This window comes from Salmo trutta, chromosome 1 (assembly GCF_901001165.1).
Source record: "Salmo trutta chromosome 1, fSalTru1.1, whole genome shotgun sequence".
Classification (NCBI taxonomy): Eukaryota; Metazoa; Chordata; class Actinopteri; order Salmoniformes; family Salmonidae; genus Salmo; species Salmo trutta.
In genome coordinates this window covers 32,942,896-32,962,930 of record NC_042957.1, presented here as the reverse complement: position 1 = coordinate 32,962,930, position 20,035 = coordinate 32,942,896, and the positions used below count along the sequence as shown (strand labels likewise).

The following is a 20,035-nucleotide window of genomic DNA, read 5'->3' as shown; positions in this document are numbered from 1 at the left end:
CATGACAGGATTTATCACTGCTTCCTCTGCAGAGTGAAGGTCATCTGAGGGAATGGTTGGCTGATGTAAACCAGTCAATTGTTCCCCTAGTCCTGCTGAAGAAGGTCGACTCAGATGACTAGTGTGTAAGGGGAAAATGCACGGGGGGAATGTACTGTAGCCTACCATAATGATTCTATCAGTAATGTTCATCCCACTCCTTTCACATCTTGCCTGAGCGAATCGAATAACCTTTTACCATTCCCGGTGAGGTGGGGAGAGCGGGAGCAAAGGGTGGTAGAGGTAATTTAGGATGGGGAGAGAGAGGGGTCCCAGGGCTAAAGAGGAGAATCATAAACAGCTCGCAAAGGACTGAGGCAACAGCAGGGAATACATTCCCCCCCCCCCAAACACACAAGCGTGCACACACACACACACAGACACAACCATGTGTACACCTCCAACTCTCCCCACCCAGATGCACTCCAAGAATGCTCTGATGTCTGATTTCTTTTTGTTGCTCCCTCCCTCTGAGTCATAATTTCACTGAGGAAGCCAGGAATGAGTCAGAGAATATTCCACAAGGCTAGTAGTACATCGTCAGAACGCCATGACAGACTCTCAGTGGCTAGTTTTCCTTCATCAGGCTGAATCAGTTATAGTAGAGAAATGTTACAAAATGGCAGCCTTTTCTTTCTGTTGTTATTTGCGGTATTATGAATGAAATACTACAGTATATGCAATGATCTCATGACACAATCAGTATGACATATGAACAGCTTTCTATGCCAACGACGCTTTATTATGAACATGTAATACATTCACGCGTAGCCTCAAATATATCACATATGATAATTAACCGCTACCACAGTCTCAAAATTAGCTTTTTTCTCTCTTTGAAATTCTATTCCACAATAGAAATTAATTGGCTTTGCAGATGAAAGAGACGTGTATTGTTAAGTGCTAAGTGCTGCATTGAGAGGCTTAGCGAACGTGCATCACATCAAAGCTCGGCCAATTAGACCGGGTCTCCCCTGCTCCACTCAGAGGCTGACGAGGAGGGCGTGACTATGAAGGGTCCTTTCTAATTACCCATTCAGTCAGGCTTCTCTCCAGACAGCTGCTCCCCTGAGACGCAGAGAACCACCCCCCTGGGAACACCTCTCCATCCAAACATCACTGCTCTTAGACAATGTATAGTCATGGTGCCCCATGGATGGCTCTATTGCAGAGCCTGACTTATAGAAGTCTTAAGGTCCACACCTTTCATGCTACAACAGCACATTATATCAAGCAATATCACACATCAAGGTGAGGTAAAGTTTTGTTACAGGGGTGTTTTAACTCAAACCCAAATCAGAAACCTTCCATGGTCAGATTTCCCAATCTGCCACCATTTCCAGAGGTTTAAGGCGTATTTGTATTTATTAGGGATCCCCATTACTCTTCCTGGGATCCAAACACATTAAGGCACTTACTTTACACACAAAATGAAAGATAAAACAGTACATCATATAACAATATTACACCACTACTAATTTACAATACAAAATGTATAACACCACCATAAAACAATATTACAATGTACATGTGTACAGTGTGTGTGCTAGCGTGTGTGTATGCGTGTGTCTGTACCTGTGTGTGTCTCTTCACAGTCCCTGCTGTTCCATAAGGTGTATTTGTTTCTGTTTTTTAAATCTGATTCTACTGCTTGCATCAGTTACCTGATGTGGAATAGAGTTCCAGATAGGCATGACTCTTTGTAGTAGTGGGCGCCTCCCATAGTCTGTTATGGACTTGGGGATTGTGAAGACACCCTCTGGTGGCATGTCCTCTGGGGTATGCATGGGTGTCGAAGCTGTGTGCTAGTAGTTTAAACAGACAGCTCGGTGCATTCAGCTTGTCAGCACTTCTTACAAAAACAAATAGTGATGAAGTCAATCTCTCCTCTACTTTAAGCCATGAGAGATTGACATGCATATCATTAACGGAGGAAACCTGGCACCATCCCTACGGTGAAGCATGGTGGTGGCAGCGTCATGCTGTGGGGATGTTTTTCAGCGGCAGGAACTGAGACACTAGTCAGGATCAAGAGGAAGATGAACGGATCAAAGTACAGAGAGATCCTTGATGAAAACCTGCTTCAGAGCGCTCACGACCTCAGACTGGGGCGAAGGTTTACCTTCCAACAGGACAATGACCCTAAGCACACAGCCAAGACAACTCAGGAGCGGCTTCGGGACAAGTCTCTGAATGTCCTTGAGTGGCCCAACCAGAGCACGGACTTGAAGCCGATTTAACATCTCTGGAGAGACCTGAAAATAGCTGTGTAGCGACGCTCCCCATCCAACCTGACAGAGCTTGAGAGGATCTGCAGAGAAAAATGGGAGAAACTCTCCAAATACAGGTGTGCCAAGCTTGTAGCTGTCACGACTTCTCCCGAAGTCGGTTCCTCTCCTTGTTCGGGCGGTGTTCGGCGGTCGACGTCACCGGTCTTCTAGCCATCGCCGATCCATTTTTCATGTTCCATTTGTTTTGTCTTGTTTTCACACTCACCTGGTTTCAATTCCCTAATTACATGTTGTATATTTTCCCTCTGTTTCCCCCATGTCCCTGTCGGGAATTGTTTATTGTAAGTACTTGTGCTATGTGTTACTGGTGCGCTACGGGTTTTGTACCCATGTGTTTGTTATTTTGTATGCCGTTAGTTTTATATATTAAACTGCTCCGGCTATTCACCAAGTTCTGCTCTCCTGCTTTTGACTTCCCTGCCACCAGTTACACACCCCTTACAGTAGCGTCATACCCAAGAAGACTCAAGGCTGTAATCGCTGCCAAGGTGCTTCAACAAACTACTGAGTAAAGGGTCTGAATACTTATGTAAATGTGATTTTTCAATTTTTTTATTTTAATAAATTCGCTAACATTTCTAAAATCCTGTTTTTGCTTCGTCATTATGGGGTATTGTTTGTAGATTGATAAGGGGGAAAACAATTTAATCCATTTTAGAATAAAATAACGTAACAAAATGTGAACAAAGTCAAGTGTACTGAATACTTTCCGAATGACCTGTACATTATCAAGCATTTCACACATATTATCCAGATACTGATTGTTAGAACTTTGTGGTCTATATCAGCTTCCCACAAGAACGGGCTTTAGGTCAGGAAGATAAACCTGTAGCCATATAACTTCAACAGTATTTAACATGAGATCCTCTTTAAGCTTTACAGGAATTTGGTTTGGAATATACACCGCAAGGTTGAAGACAGTAGTGTTCAGTAGGAAGTAGCAGCCGCTGTAGTGTAGGCAGGGAGGAGAAGTAAGGCAGCGTCTCTAATGGCACCCTATGCCCCATGAAGTGCACTATCCCCCAAAACTACTGCACTGTATAGGGAATAGGGTGCCATTTGGGACGAACCGAGGTGATGGATGATTCCTCACATAAGACCTCAGCCCTTCCATGTGAGCCACGGAGGGATAGGAGCCATTCATCAAACTTTGGGCAGCACTACAAGTGCGCCGCTGTTTGAAGTGCGGTCAACTTAGTCATGCTATTCACCCAAAACAAACCTTCTGCACCCAGTGCACAGAGTCAGGAATTTTTATTTTTTTATAATAGTGAGACGTGCAAGAGGTCTTTTGTTCGATGTATTGAGGGAGCCTGTCAGCGTTTGGGTGATCAAGCTATCAGTGTTTTTAGAACAGACAGTTTGGAAAGAGACCACTCGGCATTCATATACATCATGACAGATCAGCAGGCATTCTTGAAATAATCCAAACTAAACACAAAGCACATTCTTGCAATATAACTCAAGCCAGGTGTCTAGGTCTTTTGGGGTCTTGTATAGGTGGCTATAGTATAATTTGGTACTTCAGCTTTTTTATGGCAGGCAGTGCATGATACTGTATCTGTAGTAGGGGTCAGAACAACTTGCCTGACGACTCATGCTGAATTTAATTGCCCTGCTCCATCGATCATTCCATATGTAACGGTATAGCTTCTGTCCCTCTCCTCGCCCCAACCTGGGCTTGAACCAGGGACCCTCTGCACACATCAACAACTGACACCCACGAAGCATCGTTACCCATCGCGCCACAAAAGCCGCGGCCCTTGCGGAGCAAGGGGAACAACTACTTCAGGTCTCAGAGCGAGTGACGTCACCCGATTGAAACGCTATTAGCGCGCACCACCGCTAACTAACTAGCCATTTCACATCGGTTACACATACATCAGGCTGAACCTGCCATCCTAGAAGTTGTTTGTGCTGATGTCAAAATTGAGTCATGATTCGTGGAGGCCAACTCTGGTCCAACCCATCCGTTTCTGGGACCAATCAGAATGGTTTGAACGTGTTCACTTTTGAGAAGTCGTCACGGAGGATGCAAATCCAGACTCATCGCGGAAAACGTTAGTGGACGCGGCGTTTGGCCGGAGTGCTGTGGATGTGTAGCCAGGCAACAGAACAACATAGATTGATCATCAGTTGGCTAATCTGCTGCTGCGCATGTTGTGTATTTTGTGGAATTGCATTAGTGTGACCTTAGGGAAACATTTTGTATTTTCCCGGGTCTTTTCATGACATTTTTCTGATAAATGTGAAGAGTGTTCCCGGGACAGTCCCTGGATCCCAGTTACCCATGTTAATCCCTAGTGCTGACTAACGGAAAGTAAATTGTAGACTATAAAAACAAATAAATAGAGTCACAAACTTTTTAGATCAGTTCCCTTCATCATAGTGCCTTACTCAGGGTAATATCATGAATGCTTGAACAGGGTTATGTAGACAAACAGTACAATTTGTGCAACCAATGACCACAGAGTGATGAGACATGAAAAGGTGGAACTGTTAAAAAACAATAGTTTACAGCAGGTATTCCCAAACTGGGGTACGCCAAAAAAAATGTTTCTTCACATTTTCAAGCAGTCCATTTATATTTCCCAACGGGGCTTTACATTTGGGTGATTTTTTTTCTCTCTCGCCTGAGTAGCCTCGTTTCACTGCCAAAATTAAAATTCAACCATCTAGTGTTCAGCGAAATAACAACACAATGTCAAATACAGGTAGCCTCGTCAAATAATTAACATCCAATCACATTAACCGTTTCTCTCTCACAGGAATTCCACTGACGGTCCGTATGTAGCCAAACGTAGCTGCTGCTCATGTTGGTATCTGTACTGATGGCGCAAAAGCCATGACAGGGAGTCATAGTGGAGTGGTAACGCGCGTGCAAGCAGTTGCTCCAAACGCCTCTTGGGTACACTGCAGCATCCACTGAGGGGCTCTTGCTGCCAAGGGAATGCCTGACAGCTTGAAATACATTTTGGACACTACAGTGAAAATAACTTTGTTAAAGCAAGGCCCCTGAACTGTCATGTATTTTCTGCACTATGCAATGATATGGGCAGCGACCATGTAATGCTTTTACAACATACAAAAGTGCGCTGGTTATCAAGGGGCAAAGTATTGACACGTTTCTTTAAATTGAGAGACGAGCTTAAAGTTGTCTTTACTGACCATAATTTTCACTTTTTTTGTGTGCAAATGAACTGAAGCTTGCGGACAATGTCAATTGTGATATAGCGAAGCACCTGAGTGAGTTGGGTGCGCAATTACGCAGGTACTTTCCCGAAACGGATGACACAAACAACTGCATTTGTTATCCCTTTCATGCCCTGCCTCCAGTCCACTTACCGATATCTGAAAAAGAGAGCCTCATCGAAATTGCAACAAGCGGTTCTGTGAAAATTCAATTTAATCAGAAGCTACTGCCAGATTTCTGGATTAGGCTGTGCTCAGAGTATCATGCCTTGGCAAATCGCGCTGTTAAGACACTGGTGCCCTTTGCAACCACGTACCTATGTGAGAGTGGATTCTCGGCTCTCACTAGCATGAAAATTAAATACAGGCACAGACCCTGTGTGGAAGATGATTTAAGACTGAGACTCTCTCCAATACAACCCAACATTGCAGAGTTATGTGCATCCTTTCAAGCACACCCTTCTCATTAACCTGCGGTGAGTTATTCACAATTTTCAATGGACAAATAAGGTTTAATATGTAAGATGGTAAAATAAAGAGCAAAATTATAGATTATTATTATATTATTATTTGTGCCCTGGTCCTATAAGAGCTCTTTGTCACTTCCCACGAGCTGGGTTGTGACACTCATTCTTATGTTTAATAAATGCATCGTATGTGGCAGGGTTACAATGATGTCAAAAAACAACATTTGAGAGTAGCGCGACCCTGATGCTAGAGGGGATACACAGCTGTTTGAAGGGGTACGGGACTATAAACAGTTTGGGAACCACTGGTTTACAGCATGTTGAATATATTAGGCTATTATTTTCACCATCATACTGCAACATGATTAAATATTGTATACAGTATTAACGTCATAAATCATTATTATTCAATTTCATGTTTCCTTGTTTACATTTCATTTAATCGTTGTAGCATGTCATCTTTTAGTTCAAACATATATAGTTGCCCCACATAATATCTTCTTTCTCCAATAAATATTGATTTATAATCCTGCCACATAGATTTCCTGAGGCAACACAGCATGCCGATACCCCACATGCATTCCTTTAGTGAAGTGGGCACGTCTTTCCTCTGATGTCAGAGACAGAGTAGGCCTATAGTATGATCACCTCAATATGCCCTGATTCGCCGAACACAACACAAGTCAAACGCTTTATTTTACGATTCAATAAAAAGACTGAGGCACAAGAGGCACAAAGCACTCCATCAATGTCAAAACCCCCGACATCATCGTATTTTACTGGTAATCGAATAAATCTCACCTGTTTTTCTCTCCCTCTGTTTTCCCTCTATGACAGCCGGGGATAGGTAAGGGTCCCTGTCCATGGATGAGGTCACTATGGATTCTATTCAGGGCCTGTAACAATTCACAGTAGACTGCCAGGCCTGAGAAGCCAGCGGCGCCCATCAATGACTGCCTTTCTCCCTGGGGAGCCACTGTTTACTAAGTACAGGGAGAGATGGAGGAGGGGAGAGGGGGAGACGGGCAACAATGGTGACCCTGGACCTGTGAGCCTAATATTGATGTCATACTACTCATCCCACATTATCCTCTCTATTGATTAGGCTGATCTCAGCCTTGCAGAGCCACACTAAACCAACCAGCATCTATCTATCTATCTATCTATCTATCTATCTATCTATCTATCTATCTATCTATCTATCTATCTATCTATCTATCTATCTATCTATCTATCTGTCTGTCTGTCTGTCTGTCTGTCTGTCTGTCTGTCTGTCTGTCTGTCTGTCTGTCTGTCTGTCTGTCTGTCTGTCTGTCTGTCTGTCTGTCTGTCTGTCTGTCTGTCTGTCTGTCTGTCTGTCTGTCTGTCTGTCTGTCTGTCTGTCTGTCTGTCTGTCTGTCTGTCTGTCTCTTTTTCTCTCTTACCCAGACAGTGTGCTGGGTTCACATTGTCTCTCCCCCTGCATCTCTCAATTCTTACACTGCACATAAGTGAATAAGTTCTCCCTCTATCCATAAGGATGAATAGACTGAGGTGACTGTGTGTCAGCATCACAGACACACACTTACAATGTGCTGCCTCTGGGACAACATGTTACTCTAGATATTTGCATTAAGCGTGGTGACTTAAATGTCACCCATTAATTGTAGTCTACAGTTAATGGAAATATATCTGATTGAAACTTAAACTACCTGTTAAAGAGAGGCAATGGCCTTGACTTTCAATAAAGCTTATGTTATATTACCTGAACTGTCAGTTGATTATCCTTGAAGCTAAGTTGTCAACTCTCTATGTGATGTAGTTAGGCATGCAGTAGAGCAACTATTTAAGATGGTGTCAAACCATGTAGCAAACAAATTACTCACAGACAAAGAAATCACTGTCTGCCAAGTGGCTCATACTGTATGTGGAAAGTATGAATCACTAAACAGTCACTTTTAATGAAGACAGAAATCTGTGGAAATGTGGGTTGTGCCTATACCCCTCAGAGTTTCCATACAGGGAAAAATGTGCAGGGTTTATATGACCATAAAATATAAAACATTATTTGAGTGTAGGGGTAATTATCTCTAAGAATGGTGGAAGTAACGATGGCATCAATTGAATCTATTGATGAGCAACCAGGCAACCTTTTGAGATGTTTCAGTCTTTCAATGCACTTTTGAAAAACAGGAGATTTTAGATTGGTAAATTAGTCTAGCCAGCTATCTAAACTTGTAGTAATCATGGCCAAATACCGACCGTGAGGTCGGTGGGGGGGGCAACCAATTCTCACTTAGGGCCCCCAAAAGACTAGAGCCGGTCCTGAATGAAACGTTCCGCCCTGCCCCTTCCCTGCACGGCTGGCCTTTTGCCCGGGCTCAGTCACCCACTCTGGCTCAGTGTCCTCTTTCAGCCTCCACCACTGACATCATTAGTGGCTGAAAGGCCTGGGCGGCTCCGCTCTACATTCCAGGGTTTCATGTAAAGTAAGGTGTAGTAGTGTATAATTGGTCCTCCGATGTCTGGCAGGTCACCCTATGGCTAGATGCAAAACATACACTGCGACGCCGTGCATCCTCGCTCACACGTGGTGTGGGGAAGCCCGGGCAGAAGGTAGCCGGGCAGGAGGTATACATTGGCCATATTGATGACGGAAAAACAAATACGGGATAATTCAAAGTGACCAGAATGGAAACAATAGAGCAGAATTGTTCCAATGCACTGTTCTTCCTTTAAAAATAAGCCTACGTGTTTATCTTTTGTAATGTATCTACTTGAGGCCTTCAAGTGATGTTACTTAACACATACTTTAAGGTTGTAGTTTTTTTGTCAGAGATTTTGTGAAAAAACTGGAAATTGGCAGCCTGCAACGGAATCAGTCACCTTTGCTGAAGTGTTCTCCACACATTTTCAGACTTGTTCCTCTCTCTCTCTCTCTCTCTCTCTCTCTCTCTCTCTCTCTCTCTCTCTCTTTCTATACAGCTGGTTTATTATTCACAATCCTGCGGGTCAACAGTCTAGCTAGCAGCATGTGTAAGAACCTGTCTTGCCTGATTTTTATCTCTTGGCATTTAGTTATTCTGGGCACCAGGTCAAGCGATAGGAGCATCATCTGAATTTCTTTGGGTGGGGAGGAAGGGGTCACAGAGCAGTTAAACTGAAAAGACAGCTTCTTTTCCCCGGCAGAGTGAAAGAGCGAGGGAGAGAGATAGATAGATAGGGAGGGGGAGCGAGAGAGAGAGAGAGAGAGAGAGAGAGAGAGAGCGAGAGGGAGATGAATGAACCTGCCTGCCAGCGAAAAGCCTGGTCTACTTGGCTTGGTGGAAACAGGTGTCAAACAGGAACTCTGTGTTTAACGTCTCCTCTGCAACAAGCTTCCTGGAGACAGATGCAGCCCCTCTCTCTCATGGGCCAACCGCCCTGCAAACTGCTGCCTCATCCTTTACCTCTGTCAGATTGTGACCCAGTTTCGGCTGTGTTGGGAAGAGTCAAAACAAAATAAAAACCATAACACACACATTCCACATTCACCCCTCTGCGCTTGCTTTGGAAATAGAGTTGGAGCACAATAGTCACATATTGTGTGTTTAGCCCTTGACTAAACTTCTCGGAATCTCCACAAGCAGACAGTACAGGTAGTGCACACTCAATTCCATTTCATGTTAGTAAAACTGATGTACTTCTCCATGTTCATGGTTGAATTGAGCACAATACATCAATCACATCATATCCATCTACGAAATCCAGAAAAATAGCTAAACATAAGCATCACCCGCAGCGTAAGAAGTGAAGGGGATCCTTGCTTTGCTATTTCTTCAAATGGACCCATTTCTACAATGTCAATGAACACAGCAATCATCATGCTGAGATTTAAGGCTCTATTATGCACAGAGAAATACAAGTCTTTCTGCCTGAGTTAACGGTTCAACGGTGATAATTGAACAACAACTTAGCACCAGCTTCAAAGGCCAACTACTCCCCATCATCTGTTTTTCTATAGATAGAACGCCTCACCCGCAACAATTATCACAATGCCAAGCTCGCTCCCTCAGCGCAATTACAACTAGTGCATTCTGCAGCGGCGCACTAAGGGCCTGCTATGGCCTTGAGTAGTACTAAAGAGACACTTTCAAAGCATCAGACCAGCGTTGGCTTTCACACACAATAGGACACAACGAGACATCAACAGCAATTCACCATATTTGAGGTTCATATTCATCCACCACCACCGCTATCATTGCACTGTGACACAAAAAGCGGCGTTGGTGTGCTTTAGGACCATGCGGATGCTTTAGAGCGGTCGGGTAGGCTGTTTGGCGGTATAAACCAGCTGGATTTAGGACCCCACAGACAGCACAGAGCGTGCAAACAGAGGGAGCTGTTGTCTGTGTGTGTTGTGCTTTTTCTCCGAGTTGTAAAAGCAAGCAGAACAGAAACGACCTACTCTTTATTTGGATTTAGCTGGCAAGGTAACTGCTGTTTGACTTAACAGAAAAATGTATTTATCACCAGTGTGGAGTTAGTATTGTAACTGGCACGTAACTTTAGCAAAAAAGTACCCAATTGCCATACTTGAGTAAAAGTAAAGATACCTTGATAGAAAATTACTCAATTAAAAGTGAAAGTCACCCAGTAAAATACTACTTGAGTAAAAGTAAAAGTAGGTATAAAAAGTAAATGTAATTGCTCAAATATACTTAAGTATCAAAACTAAAAGTAAAAGTTTAAATCATTTCAAATTCCTTATATTAAGCAAACCAGCTGGCACAATTCTAGGGGCACACTCCAACACTAAGATATCATATACAAACCAAGCAAACAAAGCATTTGTGTTTAGTGAGTCCTCCAGATCAGAGGCAGTAGGGATGACCAGTGATGTTCTCTTGATAAGTGTGTGAATTGAACCAGTTTCCTGTCCTGCTAAGCATTCAAAATGTAACAAGTACTTTTGGGTGTCAGGGAAAATGTATGGAGTAAAAAGTAGATTATTTTCTATAGGAATGTAGTGAAGTAGAAGTTAAAGTTGTCAAAAATATAAATAGTAAAGTAAAGTATTTTTACTTAAGCACTTTACACCACTGCAAATGCATTACATGTTTCATCCCTCCTTGACTGAAGTTGGTGAAATAAAAAATAAAAAAGTTCTGTCTGAAGTAAATAAACTAGCTAGCTAGCTAACTAGCTATAGCTACCACAGCCAGTTCAGCTCTATCCTCTAGCTATCTGTCAGGTCGCAGTATCTAAGAGCTGTTGTGTGTATGGAAATGTTTTGAAGCCTTTATTTTGTCCCGTTTCAACAGAAGTAAATTAACATGGCTAGTTTTTGCCAGTAGATGTACCATTAGAGCTAGCCAAAAGTTGCTATTATTTTTGTCTCAATAACACTAGACCTGAGTCAAACGATGAAACCAGCGGCCAAACGATTGAAGACCGATGTTTTGACATTTTTTGACAGCGCAATGCAAGTTTTTATTAGTCAGTATAGCAATGTAACGTTATTGATCTATCAGTTTTCCTAGCTAATTCCCTACTTTTCACACGGACACAATATAAACAGCTCTACAGGCTTCACTGTCATGGTGCACAGTCAGTACACAACACTATGCTCATCATTTCTTAGCAGGATCAGGTGGTGACAGATGTCGCAGCATGGTCAGACAACCAGGGAAGACCAGTCTATGGAGCTGAGGTGAATTATGCAGTATATTATAACAACCAGTGAATGGATACAAAGTTCCATCTTGAGTTGATGGGTAGGCTACAGTCTGGTATCTGGGATTAATGTTCATTTCAATTATTGAACCATAGATTCTATTCCTGGATAACATAATGTACACCAAGGTAATTATTTATCATGCCTCATCTGAGCAGGATAAAATGGTGACAGGGGTCTCAGCAGGGTCAGGAAACCAGGGAAGACCAGTCTGTGACGGCACTGAGGTGAACTTTTACAGACGCAACGCTTTGTTCTCTCTGTGCAGCAAACACTGGAAAACCCAGAAGCTGTGTAACCTAGCATTTATAGCGGCTAAGAAATGCATTGCCATTAATTGGAAGGTTGGTTATCTTCCCAAAATGTCACAATGGATGGCAGAAATGTCAAGTTATGTATCACTAGATTTGATTTATCACAAGATGAAAGGTATACTGTGCAACTTTCATAAGGTCTGAATGCTTATATGGAATACTGTATGGCAAAAGGAGTCTGTATTGAAAACAAGCCCACGTCAGGAGAGATTCCGATTTAGGCAATCCCTAGCTGCTGGGCTGCTCAGTCCTCGCCCTGGGGGTCTGCCGTACTGTTGGTTGTCACGCTGGCCTTGGCTTAACACACCTGAAACCAATAATGAACGTTTCACTAAGATCCTAAAGCTGAGTGAGGTGTGTTGGATTGAGGCGCTGCAGGGCAGTGGACCCTTAGGAGCAGGATGAGGCAATCCAGCTATATTGTGTGCAAGTAAAAAGAGCTCTACAGTACTATTAGGTCTATGATATGAATCACAGTGCCCTTCATAATTATTGGGACAGTGAAGCATTTTTTATTCTATGAAGTTAAAGTTCAAATTGTAATTTGAGGGTAGAAATTATAGCACTTTTTGTACATAGTCCCCCATTTTAGGGGACCAAAAGTATTGGGAGAAATTCACTTGTATGTATATCAATGTGGTAAAAAGTTAAGTATTTGGTCCCACATTCATAGCACGTAATGACTACATCAAGCATGTGACTACAAATTTGTTGGATGCATTTGCTGTTTGCTTTGATTGTGTTTCAGATTATTTTGTGCCAAATAGAAATGAATGGTAAATAATGTATTGTGTCCTTTTGGAGTCACTTTTATTGTAAATAAGAATAGAATATGTTTCTAAACACTTCTACATTAATGAGGATGCCACCATGATTAGGAATAATCCTGAATGAATCGTGAATAATAATGAGTGAGAAAGTTACAGATAGACAAATATCATACCCCCAAGACATGCTAACATTTCACCATTACAATAACGGGGGGGTTAGTATTTATGGGGGGGTATTACATTTACATTTGAGTCATTTAGCAGACGCTCTTATCCAGAGCGACTTACAGTAGTGAATGCATACATTTCATACATTTTTTTCTCCGTACTGGTCCCCTGTGGGAATTGAACCCACAACCCTGGTGTTGCAAACACCATGCTCTACCAACTGAGCTACACAGGTATGATATTTGTGTGTCTATAACTTTCTCGCTCATTATTATTCACGATTCATTTAGGATTGATTATCCATAATCATGGTAGGATCTTAATGTAGAAGTGTTAAGAAACACATTCTATTCTATTTTATAATAAAAGTGACCCCAAAAAGACCCCAAAAGAGTCATATTAGATTGTGAAGAAATGCAGGAAATTAGCTTTAGATGCCCCAAAAATTAGCTGTATCAGAATCCTTCATCAGGCTATTCAAGCAATGATCTGGTGAGCCAGCCAACGAACACACATCTGCCTGTGTGTTCGTTCGTCACTAGCGTGCACAAACCGTCTCCAGTCTCCATCAGCCTCTGGCACTGGCGGGCTCCACTCTGCTCTGAGTAGATTTTTTGGGATGATAATGTGTGCATTACACAAGCTGGAAATCACAGTGTGTAATCCACCGGGAGAGGTCTAACGCGGAACCAAGGAAAGCCCAGCCGCAACCAAGAGAAAACCAACTGAAAACCCTGAGAGAAAAGTCTAGATCATAGATCAGTGCCGTCATAAGAGGGTGGGAGACACATGCACATTGGACTAACACATACAGCATATGGTTGGCTGCGACATGGAACTATAATTCCACGTGAGAACATCTTGTCCACCAGAGTCTTCTGACAGTCCACTGCGTGCCACGCCAGGCATTTAAAAGGCACACAATGCAGACAGACGTTCAAGTGCACAAACACATACTGTCTTCAAAGAAAAATCTGATCTGAATTACACTACTCTACTCATCTTCTCCCTCCCTCTCTCTATCCCGCTCTCTCTCTCTCCATGTTTAATCTGGACTTGATTGTGAATAGACTGCCAATCCAATATTCACAAAGGGTTTAGGTTACATCCAGGGTGACATGAATATATTGCAGTGTGAAAATATTTGTTCATTCATTATGCACACTGTACCATTCCTACTGGGCACAGATGTCAATTCAGCGTCTACTCCTTGCTGGTGCCAAGTGAGGATCCACACAGTACCTAACAAAGATATTCAGTAAAATGTGTAACTGAGAAGGTCAAGCAGCAGATTATCCTGTTTAGAAACAGGGGTGTGAGATGGTGGGGATACGGTCATTTCACTTCTACAAACTAAAGACCATTTATCAGACTGTGGTAAATGGCGTGTGTTCCAAATGTCCGTGCGTGGCTGATCGTTTGCACTGTTCTTTCCACTGCCAGGCTGGAACACAGTGACATTGATATTTCATCGCTCATCCCTAACATATTTTCAACACTGGGACCAGAGGGCGAGTTACGGGGGGTCAGGTGGGGTGTGGTGGTAGAGGGGGATGGACAGGGTTGTTTTTGAGAGCAGGGCAAACAGCCCAGCCAATAGGCTCGCAGCAGCCTCGAGTCTCGATCAATGAGGGGGGTGGGGAACGGAGACCGATAGACAAGGAGAAGGCGAGAGAGAGAGAGAGAGAGAGAAAGAGAGGGGGTGGAGGGAGAGAAGAGGGAGGGGCGGACTCTTCACCAACTGTGACAGGAGAGACAGGTTGGGAAGTCGCCGACTCAGGCAGGGGTCACTGCGTTCAGCTAGTAAATAAGTCATTTGCTCCAAACGCATTCCAAGGCTCCACCTCACCCTCCCGCCCTCTGGTCCAAAGTCTCTTTTCGGGTATTCCTGGAGTTTCTGAGGCCGCTCTCTCTCTCTCTGCTCTCCAACGGTGTGTCAACATTTCCTGACGGACTGCCAGTGGAGGCTGTGGTCTTATTCAGTGTAGCGTGTTCGCTGCACATAGAAGAGGACGGGAGGAAGGCCAAATTAGCGGCTGCCTTGTCCCTAACAAAAACATAATTCCACTCACCACAGTAAATGAGCCCTGTGCTGGTGGACAATTCCTTCAGAAACCCAACACTGGAAAAGAGGGTGTTTTTTTTTTTTTTCTTTGAGAAATGTTCCCATTCAGTCATGGCTAGAAATGTACTACCACACCAAAAATAATCCTTGCATCCAAACAAGCCAGTCAGTAGTATATGCAGATTAATACACCCTGCCTGAAGCAATGCAGAATCTGGCCGTGGCGCCATCTGCCTCGGCTTTTGCTAATCACCTCAACCAGATGGGTTAGTAGCAGATCTTTGAGGGAGGTTGTTTTCCTGCATAATAAATGTGAGCATCGCCGGCCCACTAACTGGAGTGGTTCAGAAATGAATATTGCTTTTTTCCCTCCTCTCTCTCTCTCTCTCTCTCTCTCTCTCTCTCTCGGTTTTAAAATGGAAAGGATTTCAAGAAGAGCGTTTGATTAAATTGCCTATAGAGCCATTTGAAGATTCATGACTGCTCAGACTACTACACACAGTGCTACTGAACACTTCTCTAATAGGACCAAGTAGTGCCTCTGAAGGGCAAAGAGTCATTGATTTAAAACTTTGATATTGAGATCAGTCCAGAGTCCATTTGGCAGCCAGAAGGGACTGCAGATCTAGGTTAATAACCAGCAGGCCTGTCCTCGAAAACACTCTTCAAGCAGCTTTGACAATTCATCGACAACAGGTGGGCATACTGAATGAACGGCACTTTAAAGGCAAAATGCGAATATCAGCACATCTGTTCTGAATGAAGTCTTCATAATTTAATTTGGGCTTTTGCCACGTTAGGGAAAATATGAGTGGTTATTCAAGGCTGCTGCACAACCCACTTTACTTGCCTGATGAATCTCCAAATTGAAGTCACTCCCAGTACCAGGTGAAAGCAACAGCAAAAATCGGTCTCACAGCCAGACTGCTGCTCTGAGCGTTCTAGGCAGAGGATGAGGACGTGTTCATTTCTCGTCTTCGAGCATAAATGTGATATACTGTAAACATAGGTCTAATTGTGATGAAGATTATAAATAATGAGACGCTGGAATATGGATGAGAGATGTTTGTTATTCTTAAACGCCTCACTACAGATATCACATCTGTACATTACGCAGACAGACAGGGTATAAATTGTTAATTCCTGAGCTTAGTAGCCCACTGCAATTCTGAGAAAGGAGGCTGAAGTAAACTATGTCTGAGCCAATGGCGAGAGGTTGAAGATGAGGAGAGTAGGACAGTAATATATAAGTAATAGTAATATATAATATATAGAGGCTATTCCAAGGAGATTTCTAAAGTGGTCGACCATGACAATTGTCTCACATAATGGTTTCCCATGGCAATCAGACTTTAAGATCTCGGCTGTAAACCTCTAGTCCAGAAATGAACTAGATGATCAATGGCCAACAACTTCCCACCTCCATATTATAGGACATTTTTACACAAGTATTTTGCTCATTTTAGTGTCCTGAAGTAAACAAACTTCCATTTGCTGGGAAAAAGGACTCTTCCTTTGTTGGCTGTTCGCCATTCCTCTCACAGTACTCCTGTTCCTATGAGTCGTGGCCGTATCCCAAGAGTTCCAAGAACATTTATCCCAAGAGTATCCTTTCAGTCCTCGGTCTCCAAAGCTCAGCAGGAATTTCGATGCATCAATAGAGGTCTTCAGCTTACGAGAACGCTTCCTTAAGATAACACAAGAGCTAAAAACATGAAACCCCAAAGGGAGGGAGACTTTATTTTTATTCATCTAACCATGTATTCGTTATTTTGATAAGACTTTTTGGCTAAGTAAAGAGTTCTATTGATGTGGATTTAGAAGCAAGCCGTTTTAATAAAAACAAGCAGCAAAAACAGCTCTAACTGTAACCAGCTCTCAAAGCTTGAGCATGACTGAGGTTCCATTCTCTCCAACTGTTCCAGCTCTTCTTAGCACCCGTCTGGTAGTCAATAATCCATTAACCTGCTACACATACTTCAATTATTTACAGTATAGAGTTCAGAGTGAACAAGGGCACTCCATACTTCAGTCTGTCTGAGCAGGGCCACAGGGTCCACAGGGGTCAGTGGGAAAGCTAAGTCCAGACCAACCACTGCCTGCCATGCCCTGCCCAGAGGCTGCTCTGTCAGTTAAGGAGCCAGCTCACAAACAAACACACTGCCACTGCTGGCAAAGTTGTTTAGGCCTTGTGACCATTCTCATATTGCGGACCAGCTAATGCTACAAAGTGCATTCTGGGGGAACATTTGGGCAGCACGCGCATTCTCTTGTAGACATTTGCTCAATTTCACTCTATTTTTTGAATCCATTAGCTAGACATTGATATCATGTGCCTTCTCATGCTGAAGCCACTAGCCTCTTTTTCTGCGTACCTATGTAATGTAAAATCAGCAGCATCTACAGACAGTTTATTAAGAAAAAATGTTTTTTAGTTGCTTGTTTTCCTCCCAAACAAACACCCATTTAAAGCGCATAATTACTGCCTCTATTTGCATAAACCTTTCATAAGGAGAGGTATAGGCAAGGGATTTAAAGAGTTTAAAGATATATACATGTATTTTTGTGAAAAAAAGCTATGGTTGCAGTCTATTTGTATACTACTTCCTTGTCCTGACTGAGGGTTTTGGATAACATTGCATTCAACAAATGTTTTCCTTTTCTATACATTTACAGTGCCTTCAGACACTATTGACTTTTTCCACATTTTGTTGTGTTACAGCCTGAATTTAAAATGGATAACATTTAGATTTGTTTGTCACTGGCCTACACACAATACCCCATAATGTCAAAGTGGAATTATGTTTTTCGAAATGTTTACAAATTAATAACATTTTTAAAGCTGAAATGTCTTGGGTCAATAAGTATTCAAAACCTTTGTTATGGCAAAGTTCAGGAATAAAGATTTGCTTAACAAGTCACATAATACCTTGCATGGATTCACTCTGTGTGCAATAATAGTGTTTAACATGATTTTATAATGACTACCTCATCTCTGTACCCCACACATACAATTATCTGTAAGGTCCCTCAGTCGAGCAGTGAATTCAACCACAAAGACCAGGGAGGCCTTCCAATGCTTAGCAAAGGTAGATGGGTAAAACATCTACAATAGCAGACATTGAATATCCCTTTGAGCATGGTGAAGTTATTATTACACTTTGGATCAATACACCCAGTCACTACAAAGATACAGGCGTCCTTCCTAACTCAGTTGCCAGAGAGGAAGGAAACCGCTCAGGGATTACACCATGAGGCCAATGGTGACTTTAAAACAGTTACAGAGTTTAATGGCTGGGATAGGAGAAAATTGAGAATGGATCAATAACATTGTAGTTACTCCACAATACTAACCTAATTGACAGAGGGAAAAGAAGGAAGCCTGTACAGAATACAAATATTCCAAAACATGCATCCTGTTTGCAACAAGGCATTAAAGTAATACTGCAAAAAAATGTGGCAAAGCAATTCACTTTTTATCCTGAATACAAAGTGTTAAGTTTGGGGAAAATCCAACACAAGACATTACTTAGTATTACTCTCCATATTTTCAAGCATAGCGGTGGCTGCAACATGTAATGGGTATGCTTGTAATCGTTAAGGACTGGCGAGTTTTTCAGGATAAAAAATAAATGTAACAGAGCTGAACACAATCCTGGTTCAGTCTACTTTCCACCAGACACTGGGTGGGGAATTCACCTTTCAGCAGGACAATAACCTACAACACAATGCCAAATCTACACTGGAGTTGCTTACCAAGAAGATAGTGAATGTACATTTAAGACCTGAAAATCGTTGTCTAGCAATGATCAACAACAAATTTGATAGAGGTTGAAGAATCCAGGTGTGGAAAGCTCTTAGAGATTTACCCAGAAAAACCCACAGCTGTAATCGCTGCCAAAGGTGATTCTAACATGTATTGATTCTAACATGTGGTTGAATAGTTATCTAATCACCATATATTAATGTTTTATTTTTCAAATTTGTTTTAACAAATGCAAAAAATGGCAATGCAATCCATTTTAATTCCACTTTGTAGCACAATTTTTTGTTGTTGAAAAAGTCAAGGGGTATGAATACTTTCTGAGGGCACTGTAGGCTACTACGTCACATTCCTCTGGGATTTGATCTGTTAACCTATAATGTCCATCAGTCTATGAACAATACACTACTATGCTTTTGATTATAACCATACACAGCTTTGGGGCACCGCAACATAACCTACCACTACAGTATAACGTCAAACCCCTATATAGCCTCTACATGTATGTACTCTCTGCATCACTGCAATGCTAAATGCCAGACTGACATGACAAATCCATTTCTGTCTGCAGGGCAGTGAACTCAAAACATGCTGGTGTCAGGGGAATCACTCCGACTGCAGGGAAGCACAACAACCCCATGGAAAAGGAATACAAGCTCCTGACAGTGGAACGAAAAGCAACACAATCTGATCATGCGGATTAATAGATCAAACTAGCAGATTAATAGGTCAACTGAAACTTGCCTCTTTGTGTGTTTTTGTCGTCTGTGGTGGTTAACCTAATACAATGTCCTGTCTTGTCCGACGAGTGACTGTGATCCTGGGACAAGCTGGCAGGGAGCTGGACGTTCCTCCCCTCCCCTCTGGCTCTGCCAGCAGTGTATTAAAATAAATCTGTGCACAGGTCCCACCCCAGCATGTTCGCCAGACATTACCTTATACAAGGCTGGCTCCAGTGCATTCCTCTGTCTCCCCTAGCCTGTGAGCAGCTTTTAGCCCCCCTGCTGCCCCCGTCCTCACCCATCCCTTCACCCTGGTGTGGTTCTGTCTCTGTGTGTACATGATCTCACATGACTCAACAAAACTCTGGGCCTGGAGAGGGCTGTCCAGAGCCTTTCCCAGGAGGACGAAGAATGCTCTGCCCTCGATTTGGCTCAAATTACCCGCTTGTCAAGCCTGATGAATTTGGCTAAAATGAAAGAAAGCGGAACCCATGACAGGCGGATGAATGAACACAGCGGTCCCCCCTGATAACTGGCCGCCCAGTTCCC

The 20,035-nt window shown here is 42.8% G+C and overlaps 1 protein-coding gene across 3 annotated transcripts in view; it reads right to left on the bottom strand.

Annotated features, from left to right (window-relative positions):
• LOC115194273 (transcription regulator protein BACH2) overlaps positions 1–20,035 on the bottom strand; it is a 95,901-nt gene that overhangs the window by 57,176 nt on the left and 18,690 nt on the right. The window contains exon 1 of one of the 3 annotated variants that reach the window (XM_029753903.1): positions 6,791–6,980. The exons of the other annotated variants lie outside the window; for them this stretch is intronic. The gene's annotated coding sequence lies outside the window, so the exon portion shown is untranslated. Of the gene's footprint in view, positions 1–6,790; positions 6,981–20,035 lie in introns of those variants that run through there. 3 annotated transcript variants of the gene reach the window in all.